Raw genomic sequence first — 17,760 nt, 5'->3', positions numbered from 1 at the left:
GTAGTCTTGTGCCTAGGTAATAAGGTATGTGCAATGTTGGATTTGCTCATTTAAAGCTTGTTTTATGATAAGCTCTCGCCTTGTATAATTCTAAACTTTTTATTATAGAACTAAAAATATTGATGCAAAATATGAATAATAATAAACATCACTAAAAACTTATGGGGTTAACTAATATTATATTGAATGAGCATTTGAATTCAATATCAAAAAAGTTAATTTCTATCACTGATGAGCTCAATCAGGATGAAGTCCTGGTAATTGATCCAAAGATGCACTAAATTTATCACCTAGAATCTCATATTTTTTGCTTCTTGAAGTTGAAAAGTATAAGACTTTTTTTCAACAAAAAAATTCCAATAAGAAATTCCTAGAATAGTTGGTCCTACAATCTGATAGCAATTTGAGAGATATAATGAAAATGCCTTTGTAAGTTACAATGATAGAAGCTTTTAGGTGCAAGGAGATGGAACTAAGTTGGCTTCATGAGAAAATTAATGAAATTGAATCAAAAAAATCTCAATAGGAAGAAGAGATTAAAACAAAATTAAAGAGTTACTTCGTAAAATAGAAGAGGATCTTAAGTCAATAGTTTGGATACAAATAAGCAACTAGATCTTGAGCAGACAGAGAAAAAATTAACATCTATGGGAGAGATGCTTAGCATGGCTATATGTAAAGGTAAAGGCTTGGTTCAACAACATGATGCACTTAAACAATCTTTGGATAAGAAGTCAGATGAATTATTAAGGTATTGGCATGAATTTTAGTTTTAAAATGTCACATTTTAGGAGACTAAGACAATTCTTAATCATATGGAGAGGCTAGAGAACATGTTGAGAAATTAGAATATGAATTAGCATATATCTAAAATTTAGCAACTTCTCTTTGGGAATCATTTCTACTGAAGGATTCTATTCTTCAGAAAATAGAATAAATTCTTTAGGAACTAAATTTGCTAGAGTAATTTCACTACAAGAAAATCACTAAGAAAATACAGTGGTAATAAGATCGTGTTCTATTCAAAATGCTCCTTTTAGAAGTTTGGATCAGGAAATGTCTGAAAGAGATGATAGAAGTGACATGAATTTTTACTCATCAAATTCATGATTAGACACTTTCAACTAAAATAAAAAATAAGTGATTGAAGACTTGAGGATGAGACATGAAGAACTCCAACACAAGTAGTTAAATCTGGTTGAGTTGTTTGATATGTTGGAGTAATCTCTCTTAGAAAGGAATGAACTTATTTAGTAATGGGAAGAGGTGTTGGATAATTCCCAAATACCCCTTCTAGCTATTGCCCAACTTTAGATTGAATAAGTTCAAAGAGCTTCTAATTCAATTTTCATTGAGCTTGATGCATTACAGGGGAATGCATTTATTTTTGAGCCACACCTTTCAATAGTAAAATGGGAGAAGGAACTTCTTTTGAAAACCATGGAGGACCTCACAAGAAAAATGAATGTTGGATAGAGTAAGTAGTGAAGGATATATCTAAAAAGGAAGCATTATACACCAATGTTGATGAGTTGCAAGCTATGGATACAAAGCAAGAATCTACAATGAAAACTATCAAAGCTGATATAGAAGGTATGCTAAACATATTAATAGATATGATTGAAGATGCAATGTAGCATGAAGATATTAATGATTTTCCCTATAGTTCCAATGGTAAATGCTTGGATGGATGTCTATTGGATCTCATACACAATTTCAAGACTCTCTAAATTAGAAGAGATGCATAAGTAAACTAATCAGGCAATGCCTTTACAGTGTACACATAGATGTTTTGGCATCTAATATAGAAGAAGTCTTGAGTTTTCAGAAGGCATCATATGAAAAAGAACAAGAAGCATTGGAACTAGGTAGTAAATTAGAAGAAGCTATATCAATAGTAACATTGTATAAGAGTGAGAGAGATCTCCTCAAGAATTTTATGGTATTTTAAAGAGAAGCAGAGGTTGCAAACAAATAGATTCACTACAAATATAGCTTGGGAAGTTAGAGTAGAAATTGTCACCAACCAAGGATAAATTGAGTATTACAACCATTGTATTTGATGTGTTAACATCTCATAGAGGAATTTTGTCAAACATATAACTTACCTTATCCATTCTTCCACATTTTTCTATAATCCAAGAGAAAACCCCTTTCTATTGTGCTTTGATGGATATTCATACCATGTTCCAAAGAACCCATTTCGAAATTGATGAGAAGGATTCTGACAGGGGTTACTGAATTTAGTTTTATATAGGCCAATTAAATGTTCCTAAAAGTCTATTTTGTGAATAGCTTGTAATTATAGATATTCATGAAAGAATTAGTCTTTGAGGCATTTCATCAAATAGTTCATTGGCTTTGTCCATGCTTTTACATTTCATGCAAGGACCTAGTAGGGTGAAATTGTAATACACACTAATGTTTGCTCATTAATTCTAATGCCCTTATTTTGCTACATTTCTAAAAAGGCACTGATAATATTATGGCTATGGGTGTCTTATATAAATGTCTTAGCCTCATCCTCATCCACTTAATTTTCTATAGAGTGTAACCTTATAATAATATTTCCATTACACAAGAAGAGGCATCTCTTCATATCTGCATTGAAATCAAAGATACAAAATGAGAATTGGAATTGCAGAAAAATACTAGGAAATTCATGGTATTCAAAGAATCTATGTTAGAGATGGTAGTGTATTAATGAGAAGAGTTAAGTACCTACAACCTCAAAAAATTAAATCTATATTGTACACAATAGCATGACAAGGAGAAGATTTTATGCAGGTAGGCAAGAATACAACTATAGGCATGATGTGGAAGATAAACCAGTTTAGAAGGAAGAGTGCCTTTCTAAAATAAGGGAATCAATGAGGCAGCTCAAGAAAATAGAAAGCATTTCTGGCTAGGGGGAGATTGCCACCGACTGGACTTCCTCCATGTTGAACTCCTTGCTAGGCTAGGGTTGCAGGGTATTATTTCTTCCCATAGTTGATGCTCTAGACATAGAAATAGAACATTAGATCTAGTTTGAATATATCTGATCACACAATATCATGGTTTTTAACTAGCATGGATAGAGAAGAGAAAAAGAATGACTTAGAAACTAGTGGACACAAAAATTAATGGGTGTGGATATAAGGTTAACAAAATATATCTATGTATTAGTAATAATAATAAAATATTTCTCCTTGCTTATTTTATTCTAGGCCAATAAAAATATAGAGAGAAATTATTTTTAACATTTGTAAAATATTCATAAATTTATAATATAAATATATGTCCAACAAAAGCCAAATGCTCTTGGTTGAACTATTTAGGAATCCATATTTAAGGAACTAATAATATATTATTTTTATTTAAAATATAACTTAAATGTAATATAATTAATTTCAATATTATTTAATCATAAGTATTTTATTCCTAATCTTTTTAAAACAATATAAATCATTTGAGATGGGGTTGCAAGTAGAGTGTAGTTAACAATGGAGGGAACTCCATAGTTAAGCATGCTCAAGTTGGAGTAGTACTAGGATCGGTGACCTTTGGGAAGTGCTTCACCTATGTAAGCATCACCTAGATCTAATATTGAGTGTTAAGTGTTCTATTTATTCTCATGAGAGATGGATTCATGTGAATCACTACTCATGAATCATGGGTCAATGATTTTGACTCAAAATCTACACAATTAAACCTTGATAGTAATATCACAAATTGATATAGACTTTGTTACTTAGGTGATCACAATGTAAGAATGTTTATGCTAATAAAAAATGAAATTAACCTAGAAAGGAATTGGTGAGTAGTGACGATCTCTCGTAGCTAAAGTTGTAAAATCCCAATAGGTAGCCTCAAAATGCTAATTTGGAATATTTGTAAGGAAATACATAATAAGAATAGTTTTAAAAGAATTAAAAAATATTTAAGGAATGACTATAGGACAATACATCTCTAAAACATTAGGGATAAAATAATTATAAAACTAATATGAAATTACTAATAATAACCCTAATAACAATGAATAAAAATATAAAAATGAAATGGTGTCAATGAACATAATAAAATCAAAGAAAATAAAGGTGGGGGTGGGGGGGAGAACTAATAAGACTTGATAGTAGAAAATGATAAACAAAAAACTAAAAAATATAAAATCATAACTAAAGCTACAAAAATAATGAAATGTATGTATGTATGTATATAAACTAAGAAACACGTATCTATATATATCGACATGTGTTTCTTGGTTTATATAAGTCGAAACTAAACTTATATCGCAATTTTGAGATTATGGTTTATATGCGTGTGTATGTATATCTATGTGTGTGTATCATTTCAGTTCTTACTATTTTTATTTTTATTTTTTAGTTTATTAACCTTATTATTCCTACTAGTACTATTATTTTCTTCTTCTTTATTATTATAATTAGTGTTTTAATTATTATTTTATTATCTTTTATCTTAATCTATAAGTTTATTTATATAGATTATTCCTTCTCCTCTTATGTCTTTATTTTTATTCATTTTATTATGTTTATGGGTGCCATTTTTATATTTTGTGCTATTATTATTAATTTTAGTATTATTTTATTCCTAATTCATTAGAGATATATTGTCCTTTTTTTGGGTCTTAATTATTGTGTGAGTTAGTTTTAGAGTCTTGTTTCTTTCATTTGGTCATTTGTTCACTTTCTTATTTTGAATGCAATCTAATTTTCTCCTCTACTTTGGGTGTTCTCTCCCCTTTGCCACTTGGCCTTCTATTCTTATTTCTCTCTCCTTCCTTCCATCTCTCCCCCCTTTTTATATGCAAAGTATGTTATTGTTATTATTTACTTCTTTGTTCTCTATTACTCATCCCGATCATGGATGCAAAAGACAACACAAGTGAATCTAGAAACATGTAAAGATTTATTATTTTTATTATTAATTTGTTCTATTTTAAATATAATATTTATAAAATATTGCTTCTCACTATTTAGTAAATACTTAGTTGTTATTTTTATTATTAAATATTTTTATATCAAGGTTTAATATTTATTAAATAATGCTTCTCATTATTTACTAAATACTAAAATATATTAAATGTAACGATAATGAAATAATATTATATTTTATAAAGATAGTTATTATATTATGTTAATGCGATTAATAGAGATTATAGTTTGAGATAAATAATAATAATTACTTTTTTGATATGCAAAGATAGACTTGGAGTTTTCTTTTGAGTGCATAGACAGTTTTTTATTTTCTTTACAAGTTTATAGATAGATTTTGGGGAGTTGAGTGTAAATTGGTGTATTTTTGAGTTTATTTCTAGTTCAATATTAGTTGAGAGGAGATTTAAGGAATTCAACTAATAATTATGTATTGATAGGATAAAAAAATCATTGGTGAGTAATATCTATTTTAAAATGGTTAAAGAATGTATTAACATGATACAAAAATCATTGATCATTCATTTAGTCATTTGTTTGGGTGATTATTTTTTAGTGACCAATTATTTAGTCAGCTATCTTTGTCTAACCTTGTGATTTTACTTGATGACCAACTTAGTCATGTATTTAGTCACTTTTACTTATAAATTGTAAAACATTACTATAATTTGATCACTTTTAGTCACATGACTAAAAATTTTAGCCTTGTGACTAGATTTTTTGGTCATGTAGTCATTTATTTGCCAAAATTCTACTAGTGTACAACTCAGTCAATACTATCAAATTAGTTGAAACTACTCACTTCTTTCTTGGTTAACATTGTTAACTTGGTTCATACATGAGCTTGGTTAACACACTTCTGTTTGGTAGCTCGATCACTACTATCTTCTCATGATGACTAAGTGTTTTGGAACTAATAGATAATATGTCATTCCATAAAGTCTACAATCTCCCCATTTATAAATATTGAAAAAAAACTTATGATGCACAAAATCTTAAATCAAATTCCTTAGTCAAACTCCCCCTTTGTGTGTGCTCTATTTTTCAACTTGGTTTCAACTAAAAACTTTGTAACTCGGTTACAGCTCTCTATTTTTTATTTTTCAAAATTGATTTTGTTTATCTTCTTTTTTACATATCTTTCTACAATTCTTATGATGTACATATTTCCTCCATTCTATACGTATCTCCCCTTTATATGCATATATACACTTTCTCCCTTGTTTTTGTTACAAATGCCAAAAATTTACAAGGGTATGCCAAAACGAGAGAGGAAATCATGATGACCCTTCAAAATCAAAGACATAGTCTTATCCTAGATATCTTTTAATAACTTTAATATGTGTAGATCTATCTGAAGATTGGCTAATAAATCCAACATGTACTCTTCCACTTAAAATTTTGTGTCCTTAACTAGTGTCTCCACATGATCCATTCTCTTATGCATAATATCCATATGGGGTAGCATCACACTCTGAATTTCTACCAATGTTTTGTTGGAAGCATGAATGTTGATGATATTCCTATGGGAGGGTATTGTAGAAATGTGATTAGATCATTATTTTGATGATATGTTGCATTCATGACCGTGTTTGTCATTGATGTCAATATAGTAGTTTTCTATGGTATCTAATAGAATAACAATGGTAAAGTTCAAGTTGGTATGGATAGATCATTGAGTATTTTCACTAGCTAGGTTAATGGGAGATACTGCTAAATGTCTAGCATATGTAAATAACCTTGGGTGCAAAAGATATTAAGTCTAGAAGAAGTTATGCAAGTTTTGGTAAAGACTATTCTGAGATAGAGTTTACAGAAGCACGTTCTAGTAAACTTGTTATATCTCTTAGCAGATTTGTTATTCAGAAGAAGTGAGGTTAAAGGCATGTAAAATACATGTTGCTGATGAATTGGTTAAGCTCAGTCTTCATAATATTATATGTATGGAAAGTTATTCAAGTTACAAGGTGATAGATTGATGTTATCACTAAGTATAATGTTTTGTCATGCCTGACCACTATTCTAGGTTTTTCTACTCTTTAGGACTTTGTTGTTTTAGGATTTCTTTATGATGTTATGATTGAATTTCTATAGAACTTGGTTATAATACTATTTTTGAATAATGAGACTAATGCTGAATGTGTTTTCGGTGGTAAACTATGTTTTAGCAATAAATATGATTTAGGATTTTATATATATTGAATGTGGCATATTATTGGTTTCTAATTGATAGATTATCGATTATGTTTTTGACTCCGTTGTTTACTACATTATGTTTCATGTTATATGTTGACGTAATGTTGCAGAAATTCATTAATGATTATATGTTGTATTTAATTAGAATCCTTCATTGTACTTTCATACATGTAACTATAGGGATTTAATGTTTAGACTGTGTTAACCCTTAAGATGATTTCATGTCTTGACTCTTATTGGATTGGAAATTGAGGGAACCATGGTTGCGTTTATATATATATATATGTGTGTGTGTGTGTGTGTGTGTGTGTGTTGTTTTATGACTAAGGTTTAATACCTTAGTGGAGCTTGGCATACATTTGTATTTGTTTTGTTTTAAAAAATAATTAAATCACCTCATATGCAAATAGCAATGAAATAACCCTAAATGGGTATCAGTTGCTATGAAGGAGGGTAACATTGTTATTGTTTGAGCCATTTTCATGGTGGTGGACTTGGACTGCCGAATTTATGGCACTGAAGTTGCAGTCTGCCATACCTTGTTATGAGTCGGATTTTACCGATTCAGGCCAATTTTTGAGCCACATTGCTTTGATTGATTTACATTTGTAGTTTTGTACTAAGATATCGACATTCTTATGGGAATTGGTTGGAGGGTTAACGTGCATATCTGGTTTAATTTGATGGAGTTATTTCTCAGACTTTGGCTATTGTGGTTTATGGAGTTTCAGTTTCACTCTATTGTGAAGTCTTTTGTGAATGGTGTGAGTCGACATCGTGGAGTTTTGCTCACCGGTGTTGGATTTGGTTTTTGGGGTTTTGGCATCAAGTCGGTTTGAGGAACAATCTTCCATCTTCAGTTGTTTAGGTAGGGGGCAATTTATTACCCTACTCTTTCACTCTATTTTTGAATGCCATGTAACTTTAATTTGCAAAATGTAAAGGAATATTAGATTTGTATATTTTGGAAATTTACATGCAAAGATGAGTATGTTGATTTCGTGCTTTATAAAGTTTTGCATGTACTCACCTTTGTATGTGGAAGTTGAGGAGGGTTATGTTTGGAAGTTGTTTTGCTTATGTTTACAAAGCTATGCCCAAACATATGTTTCTCACCAAGTTGAGTTTTGGGAGAAACATAAGGTTGCAACATTTGGCATGTCGGCTATTGTGTAACAGTGAGCAGATTTATACTTTCATTGGTATGAGCTCGTGAGAATCTATACCTCCAGTTTGCATGGTAATTCATAACAAATTTTTGAGAGGCATGGCCTCAGACTTAAAAATGTATTTATGTGTGCGTGTCTACTATTAAGGGCAGAGACATTTTGTCAAATGGTTTGCGTGAAACCATAGCAATGTTAAAACTGTCATGTTAACTTGCATAATAATTCAAGGGTAACGAAATGTATAAAATTTCCTCATGAAACATAGTTGATTTACAGTGGGAATATAGTTAATTCAAATCTCTTATGACAGAAATTTTGTTTTATGATAATAATAAGCAATTTGAGAGTTATCTCATTATATTTTTGAAATGTGTCAAGATTGATAGTTTAGTTGAATTATTATTGAAAACAATAACTTAGTAAATTGTTGATAATGGTTCTGGATGTGACAGTTTGTTAAATGTTTTAAAGGAAAACTTGATCTGAACAGAAAACTCTGTAATAGTATAAAATTTTCTTCACAAGTTATGATGTAGAATATAGTTAATGAATAATTGTTGTTATGAAAATTGTTGCAATTAACCAAGACATTATATTGAGAACATAGATATAGGAAGAAGTTGTAGTATCATCAAGGTCATTATGCGAACAACTTGGGAGCATCTTATTTTTTTTTTGGATTTTGCATTTTAGTCTTTCAATCATTAATGTAATATAAGATATTTCACATGTTGTGAGTCGTATTTCAAATTTTTATTCAAATATTTTATTTTAAATGCTGTTTGTGGTTAAAACAGGGCGATATCTCACCGTCAGACAGTGGTAAAACAACAATGGAGACTTGGATATTTATTAACCTAGTAAATTATCTTTTGTTTAGCATTGATTGTACTTAGTTTTAGTAATACTTGATTTTATTATACAATGTTTTAATAAGCATTTTCAGATTGTTTTGCAATAAGATGTAATTCTGTTCTTAGAGAAAATGGAAAGTCATTTTTAAGATAGGAGACGGATTATGATAAATATTGATGTGATGAAACAAGGGTATCAAATGTTCATTATATTATTATCTTGGCCAATTTAGAGCTTAAGCTCGGATTGTTATGATAGTAGAGATAAGTAGTACAGTATTGCGACTGGTAAATATCATTCAACTAATATAACAGTTTAATGATATTTACGAGATTGCAATATTGTATTATTCATTTATGTTATTATAATAACCTAAGTTTACTTTCAAATTGACAGTAAAAGATGAAATTTTTAAAAGATGAAGAATGTAATATCATGAGAAAACTGACTTGTTATTAGTTACATGTACATTCTTAAAATATCTATTTGATGTGTATGTAAGATTAACTGTGGTGAACGTATATCGAGGTGGCTGAATAATGACTTATTCTATTTAGTTAATTAAATCTAGCAATAATTTTAAAATGAAATGGGGAGGGTTAATTATAAATAAAGATAATTGGCCTTACCTATGACTTAAACCAGTAAGGTTAAGTACGAAGAACAAGGCAAGTCTCTATTTCGTTATTTCACGAATATTATAGAGAACCCCACTATGAGATATCTAAGGGCATACCATATATGGATGCAGTATCTTGGTACCATAGTGATGACACCTCAGTATATATATGGTTCATTAACTAGTTATTCTTAGTGCAAGTTTAATTTTGCATTGTTTAGAAGGTATTACTTCTTGCATAGTAATATTAGTATTGCACTATGTTATGTAGTTGGATATCTGCTTTAAGGTTTTTATAGATATATATGTTGATTTATGACATGTATGCAAGTGAACTACACTTTTAACTCAGTGTGTACTGAGCCCTCTGTGTGTGTTGTGTTGTATGTTTTTTTGTTATTTTTAGGTGTTCAAGTTGAATATCTAGTTTGAAGGAAGATTGTTGAAGTGACTTCATGAAACTGAATTGGATACTTGTAAAATTTCATTTGTTGGACCTTTGAATGATACTACTCACCAATATTGTACTAAACTCTTTATGTATGGATATTGTTATGGAAATATATTGTGATGATATATTCTTTTATACAACGGTTTATATTTCTGAAAATGATTCAATTTTTGTACTGGATCTTTTAATTTGACAATTATATATATATATATATATATATATATATAAAATAAATTTTTAGGTTCTTTATGTTTGTTCGTAGCTTAGTTTATTTTTTTGTTTTGTTGTGGTGTGTTACATGTTCTTAATGAGGTCCTCTAATAATTAATCAAGAAGGTGTATTAGCTAACTCAAGGGAATTTTTTTATGGACTTAATAGAAACTAAGGACATTTTCCATTGTTATGAAGAAAGAGAGAAGCCAGAACAAGGAATGGAATAAAAGAGAAACATGTAGATATGCGAGGATAAGTAGAGCAGAGCGAAATTGGAGAAAGCTTCATTGCTGGAGCTTTATTTTAAGATTTGAGGTTTGATATTTGGATATGAGGTTTGTGACCTAGTCTACAAGGTTTGACAATGATTGGTTTGATTGAAAAGATAGAGGAAAGAGGATAAAGCATAGAAAGAGCAATTATTCTACAAGGAATAGTTGAGAAATCACTTGGATAGTGAAGTTCAGTGGTCTTGCCCTAGAAGTTGTTTGGACAGTGGCTCTTTGATATATATATATATATATATATATATATATATATATATATATATATATATATATATATATATATATATATATATATATATATATATATATATATATCAGTATATCTTTGTGGGCATCATTCCTACTAGGGTTTTCCCTAGTTAACAAATGTAGTTTAATTATGTATTTTAATCTTGTTATGTTTTTTTTTTACTTTGATTGAATGGTTAAGATTAATTAATGTTAATAAATGTTTTAATTTGATAATTGATTCATCCCCCCCCTCTCAATTATCTTGGTGAACTATTATTTCTAACAATTGGTATTAGAGTAGCAAGTCCTTGAAGATAATGTTTAACAACTTTGGCAGATCAATTGTGAGTTATTTCATAAAGATAGTCCTAAGTCTAATGGAGGAAATTTTGACACCCAAAAGATGGAGCTTCTTCGTGAGAGATCAGAATTGTGTATAGAATTGGGTATTAAGTTTCTAGATAGAAGCATAAGTAAAGATAGATTTGAATCCAAAGAAGACATGGATGTCAAAGAAGGTATTGATCTTCTTATGAAAATAGATAAAGAAGGTATCAAAATTATTTATTGTTGGATATGTAAAGAGTTGGGTCATTTTCATCCAATTGTCCTAAGAGAGTAAGAAAATATAGAAAGGGTCTTCTTTCTGATGAGGATGAAGAATTTAAAGCAAGTATGGAAAGATTCTTGAATGAATATGATGATAAGGATAATGATCTTAAATTGGTTAAGAAAGAGGAAGTATTAGATGAGATAACCTTGGTAACTATTATTGATAATTGTGAAGGAGAGGATAATTCTAGATTTGTTAAAAAGAATGGTTAAGTATTCTTTGAGACTAACAATGATTTCTAGAATGAAGGTGAGCTAATGTAGGAACAAAGTTCGGAACCTAGAATAGAGATAAGAGTTGAGATAACAAATCCTACTTTTGGTAAGAATATGACAAATAATCATCCACCAAAGTAAATCATTGACAACATAGATAAATGTGTGATGACAAGAAGAATAATCAATGAAGAACTATGTCTAATATCTCAAGTAGAACCAAAGAATATAGATGAGGCATGTGAAGATGACTATTGGAAGCAAGCTATGAAAGAATAATTGGATCAAATTGTAAAGAATGAGACATGCGAATCAGTCCCTAGACCAGCAGACAAGAATGTGATAGGAACAAAATGGGAATTCAAGAACAAGATGAATGAATAAGGTGAAGTTGTAAGGAACAAACAAAGATTGATATGTAAATGCTACTCACATAAAGAAGGAATAGAGTATGAAGAAACCTATGCTCATGTGGCAAGAATTGAAGTATTAAGGTTATTATTAGCCTATGCGACACATAAGAAATTCAAAGTGTATTAGATAGATGTCAAGTTAGCATGTCTAAATGGAGAACTTGAAGAAGATGTATAAATAAAATAGCCTAAAAGTTTTCCTTTAACAAATGAAAAGGACATGGTATGCAAATTAAATAAACCATTATATGGCTTAAAATAAGCACCGTAAAACTGGTATGCATGGTTGGACAAGCATTTGACAAAACTTGGATTCAAAAAAGGTATGACAGATAATAATCTATACTGGGAAGAAATAGATGATGGATTGATGATTTTCCTAATATTTGTTGATGATACCATATTTGGAGGAGATGATAATTAAAGTGACAAGTTTATAGAAGAAATGAAAAATAAATTTGAAATCAGCATGATAGGGGAAATGAAATACTTCCTAAGATTACAAATTGCGTAGGATAAAGAAGGAATCTTTATTTCTTAGACTAAGTATTTGAAAGACCTATTGAAAAGCTTAGGTTTGGAAATATGTAAACTAGTTGGAACACCTATGGTAACTAGACACAAGTTATCTACAAATAATGAGACACCTACTATTGAGAAGAAGAAGTACATATCTATGATTAGAGGATTGCAATATCTGAGTCACACAAGGTTGGATATAGCAAATGCAATTGGAATTGTTGCAAGATTTCAAGATGATCCTAGAGAAGAAAATTATGTAGTAGTTAAAAGGATATTTAAATATCTAAAGGGAAAACCAATGTTTAGATTATGGTATGACATATCTAATGATTTCACTCTATATGCTTATATTGATGTTGATTGGGCAGGTAGTATGGATGATAGAAAGAGCACTAGTGGTAGAGCATTCTTTCTTGGAGGACGATTGGTCTCTTGGTTAAGAAAGAAAAAGGATTTTATCTCATAGAGTACAATAGAGGTAGAATATGTTGAAGCAACACAAAATTTTAATCAAGTTTTTTGGATAAAGTAGATGTTGAAGGATATAAGGATAGAATTCAGTGAATCTACTATCATACACTATGATAACACAAGAATAGTGAATATGTGTAAGAATCTAGTATTGCATTCTAACACTAAGCACATTTCTATCAAATATCACATGTTGAGAGAGAAATTTGGAGAAAAGGAAATTAGATTGGAGTATGTAAGCACCAAACAGTAGATTATAGATATTTTCACCAAGCCTCTTCCCAAATAGACTTTTGAGTATTTGCAAGGTATGCTAGGGGTTATGCCCCTACCTACATCAGAGTAGATGATGTAAGAGTGCATCAATCTAGGGATACAAAGCATTATTGTTTGTCTTGATTGAATGTTGATGCTTCCTATATGGGGGAGTATCTATGATGGATAGAGTCATGTAGGACTCTTGATAGATGTTTTGAACACTATCTTTGGACACTTGAGTAGGTTAGAGATAGTTGTAGATATTGACAAGATGCAACAATAGATGGTTGCTAAAACCTTTGACATTGATGTCAATGGGGGAGAGATTATAGGATGAAAAACATTTTGATATAGAGAACATTGAGGTATAGCTATAAGGAGAAATGTGTCAATACAGAAGCCAATATGATTGATGAAGAGAATTTTGAAAGAAAGGATAACAATCTTTAACAATTGATATTCTTAGAACTAGATGCTTTTCATCTATGTTTCCATCAATGCCAAAGGGGTATTTTGTTGGAAGTGTGAATTCTGATGATATTAATATGGGGGAGTATCATAGAAACATGATTAGATCATTATTTTGAAAATATGTTACATTCATGACTATGTTTGTCATTGATGTCAACATAGCAGTTTTCTATGGTATCTGATAGAAGAACAAAGGTAAAGTTCAAGTTGGTATAGAAAAATCATTGAGTATTTTCACTATCAAAGTTAATGGGAGATACTACTAAGTTTCTAGCATATGAAGTTAACCTCAAGTGCTAAATATATTAAGTCTAGAAGAAGTTATGCAAGTTTTGGTGAAGACAATTTTGAGATAAAGTTTACATAAGCATGTTCTAGTAAACTTGTTATATCTCTTAGTAGATTTGTTATTCTGAAGAAGCAAGCTTAAAGATGTATAGAAGACATGTTGGATATGGCATGGCTAAGATTTCTCATCATAATATTACACATATGGGAAGTTATTCAAGTTACAAGGTGATAGATTGATGTTATTGATAAGTATAATGTGCTTTTAATGAGGTCCTATAATAATTAATTGAGAAGGTGTATTAGCTAACTCAAAGGAATTTTTTTATGGACTTAGTATAAAGAAATTACATTTTCCTTTGTTATGAAGAAAGAGAGAAGAAAGAAAAAAGAGTGGAATAGAGGATAAAAAAGTTGATATGTAAGGATAAGCAGAGCAGAGAAAAGTTGGAGAAAACTTCGTTGCCAAGGTTTTATTCTTAGATTTGAGGTTTCTTATTTGGTTTTGAACTTTATTACCTATTCTACAAGGTTTGACAGTTATTGGTGTGACTAATAGGACAAAGAAAAAAGGATAAAGCACAGTATGAACAATTATTGTACAAGGAATAGTTGAGAGAACAATTGGATAGTGAAGTTTAGTGGTCTTGCCCTCGAATTTGTTTGGAAAGTGAGTCCTTCTACCTTCTTCAACTCCTAATAGGGTTGGAATCCCCAACAAGGATTCAAAGTATCCTAATAGGGACTCTTATGTAATGAATGTGTTTATAGACTCCTAACAAGGTCCATCCTCTAGCAAGGTATATATATATATATCTTTTTAGCATCATTCTCACTGAGGTTTTCCCTCCAATCAAGGATTACCCTAGTTAACAAATCTAGTGTAATTGTGTATGTGCATCTTTTTATGATCATTATTTACTTTGATCGAATGGTTAAGATTAATTGAGGTTGATAAATGTTTTAATTGGATAACTAGTTCAATACCCCCCCCCTCTCAATTATCTTGGTGGACTATTATTTCTAACAGGTTCCCCTTATCCTGACATCTTCTCTTAATAGTTATGCCTAAAGATATGTCAAAAAATTGTCTTTTGCAAACTAATTTGAACTGGAACTTAGTTTGAGTACCAATTGACTAGCACTAGCCTTCTAGTTCATATCAATCTTAGCTAACTTATCCTTGATTTTCTTGGTAAATTTTTTTTGTATAAATCAACTCTATAGAAAGTTCATCCAAAAATATTTCTTTGATATTTTCAAGGACTTTTCTTCTATCCCTTTCTAACCTTAACATCTCCTTCTTGGATCTTTTCTTCCATAGTTCTTTGAATATGTTCATTTGCTTGGTAGATAGATTAGATTGGACCTAATTTGGAATGAAAATCTCTTCATCTAGATTAATATCATCAACAATATTTCCTTTTCCCTTGCCCTTGGTTGCTGAAAAAGGTATGAATTCTTTCCCTTTCCCTTTGTCTTCTTTATCAACTAAATCCTTCTTTGGTTGATGCTTGGTTAATATTGTGAGATCCTGATGCTCAGTTAGTGGAAGCAAACTTGATGAAGATGTAATAATATTCACTTCAATGCTTGATTGAACTAGGTTCAATTTGGTAGGTTGTATCATGGGTGCTGAATCAGGAGGAGTTGATGGGAGAGATGCTATGACCTTTGTTGCAAATTTCTCAGGATCAGATTCTTCAATAGTCTAAACCTCTAGTAGATCTCCCTCTTCTTTAATATCAAAAATAATTTTCCACATATTGGATTTGGATTGTACAACATCCTCTATTTTATTTGAAAATTTTGAAAGGCTTTAAATCTAGTAGTCTATCTACTTTCATGTTTAGACATTGCCTCCTTTATTTCCTTCTTAGAGATATTTGGTATTGTTTTCCTTAGAGTTTTTTCTCTAATGTCTTTCTCTGTCTTGACTACATTTTCCCAATGGTGAGAAATGATCTCCAATAGGGATTTACAAGCATACCATTTGGGTTCATTAGGGTCATACTTCCACTTTGTGATCTCCTCGACCAATGCATCTTCAATTTGCCTCTGCCCATCCTTGGTTCTAGCTTCATAATTTAGGAATTTGAAATCAGCCATACCACTTTCTTCCCTTAATGTTTTCAACCTTTGTTAAAAACTAGGTGGTAGCTTCTTAAGAGAGATAATTGGACTTTTATCTTCATGTTCATCATCATCCTCATCCTCAAGACTCAATTTATTTCTTGGCTTCCTAGGCTTGGTGGCAATAATCACAAGAGTAGAAGACATTGTTGATTTTGTTGATGGTGTCTTTTCTTTCTTCTTTGGAGGTTCCTCAGTCTCTTCTTCTTCTTGATTACCTTCCTCTTTTTCTTCCTCTTCTGCATAATCACCTTTACCCTCAATAAATATGTGAGGGGAATCAAATTTGACAAACTTCTTCTCAAGGTTTTACAACCTTTTCTTTCCTCTCTTCAAGATTTGAGGAATCTAAATCTCAAGTGAGATTCTGGTTTTTTCTTCCTCATATTTTCCAAAATAGTTACCTTTAGGATCTATAATCTCATTGATGAAAACATCAATGATGTCTCTAGTTTCATCAATGTTCACCTCATATGCCAGAGGTTTCACCCAGACAATCCTAGGTTTGACTACTTGAATATGCATTTAATCATAGTCAACCAACTATTTAGAGATCCTAAACCTACTCTACATCTTCTCCTTGAAGTTCTCAAAATATGCATCCATGATGCCTTCAAAATTATCACCCATTTTATCTATGAAATCATTGATATGATATAGCACGGGGATGTCCTCTTATATAATAGTTATGTTTGATCGGAAGCATTTTAACACATAAAAGAATAAATAGCCAAAAAGTGAACCAAATTGACATGAATTACTCTTGGAGGCTCAGATGCTCTCCATGTTCTTTCTCAACTAAATTTGTTGAAGCTTGGTCAAATGATAGGTTTTTCTTCACAACTTTATATTCCAAGTCGGCTACTTCACAAGCCACATTTTTTGGTTAGCTTGAACTGTAAATCATGTGAGATATGACATGAATGTCAAACTTGATTTCCATGTTAATCATGTTATTCAACTTCATGAGTCTTCCATCCCATTCAGCTAGGGTTGGCTTAGCAAGCTCTACACATCCTAGGGTTTTGGTTTCTTTGGACTTCTCCATCATTGGGTAATCAATGATTTAATGGATCATCTTCTTGGTGATTAAAACTAGTTGCTTTAGCTAAAATTTCATGTTGTGGACTCAATACAACATAAACCTAATCCATTTCACTCAAAATTTCCTTGGCATATGAAGGATTTGGGTCAATCCCTTAAATTCTAGATGGTTTTGTTCTAGTTTTAACACTTCATTCTCACACAATGCACTATATGCTTGATCTAGCTTGAAATTTCCCAATTCTTGAATCAAATAGTGATAAAATGAACTCACATCATGAATAAGGAGTACCTTGGGAGGAATGGTTGAGTGTTTTCCTTTGGAATCTTTTTCTTCATAGGTTGAAGGGTATAGTTTGAAGTTGGTGCTTTGAAA

The 17,760-nt window shown here is 30.7% G+C and overlaps 1 pseudogene; it reads right to left on the bottom strand.

Annotated features, from left to right (window-relative positions):
• LOC149556485 (protein EMSY-LIKE 3-like) overlaps positions 1 to 16,316 on the bottom strand; it is a 28,766-nt pseudogene extending 12,450 nt beyond the window's left edge.
• Between the last annotated feature and the right edge of the window lie 1,444 nt (positions 16,317 to 17,760).

This window comes from Cupressus sempervirens, chromosome 5, assembly GCF_028749045.1.
Source record: "Cupressus sempervirens isolate cs-2001-9-10 chromosome 5, ASM2874904v1, whole genome shotgun sequence".
Taxonomy (NCBI): domain Eukaryota; kingdom Viridiplantae; phylum Streptophyta; class Pinopsida; order Cupressales; family Cupressaceae; genus Cupressus; species Cupressus sempervirens.
The sequence above is the reverse complement of the archived record's forward strand: the minus strand, read 5'-3'. Positions and strand labels throughout refer to the sequence as shown.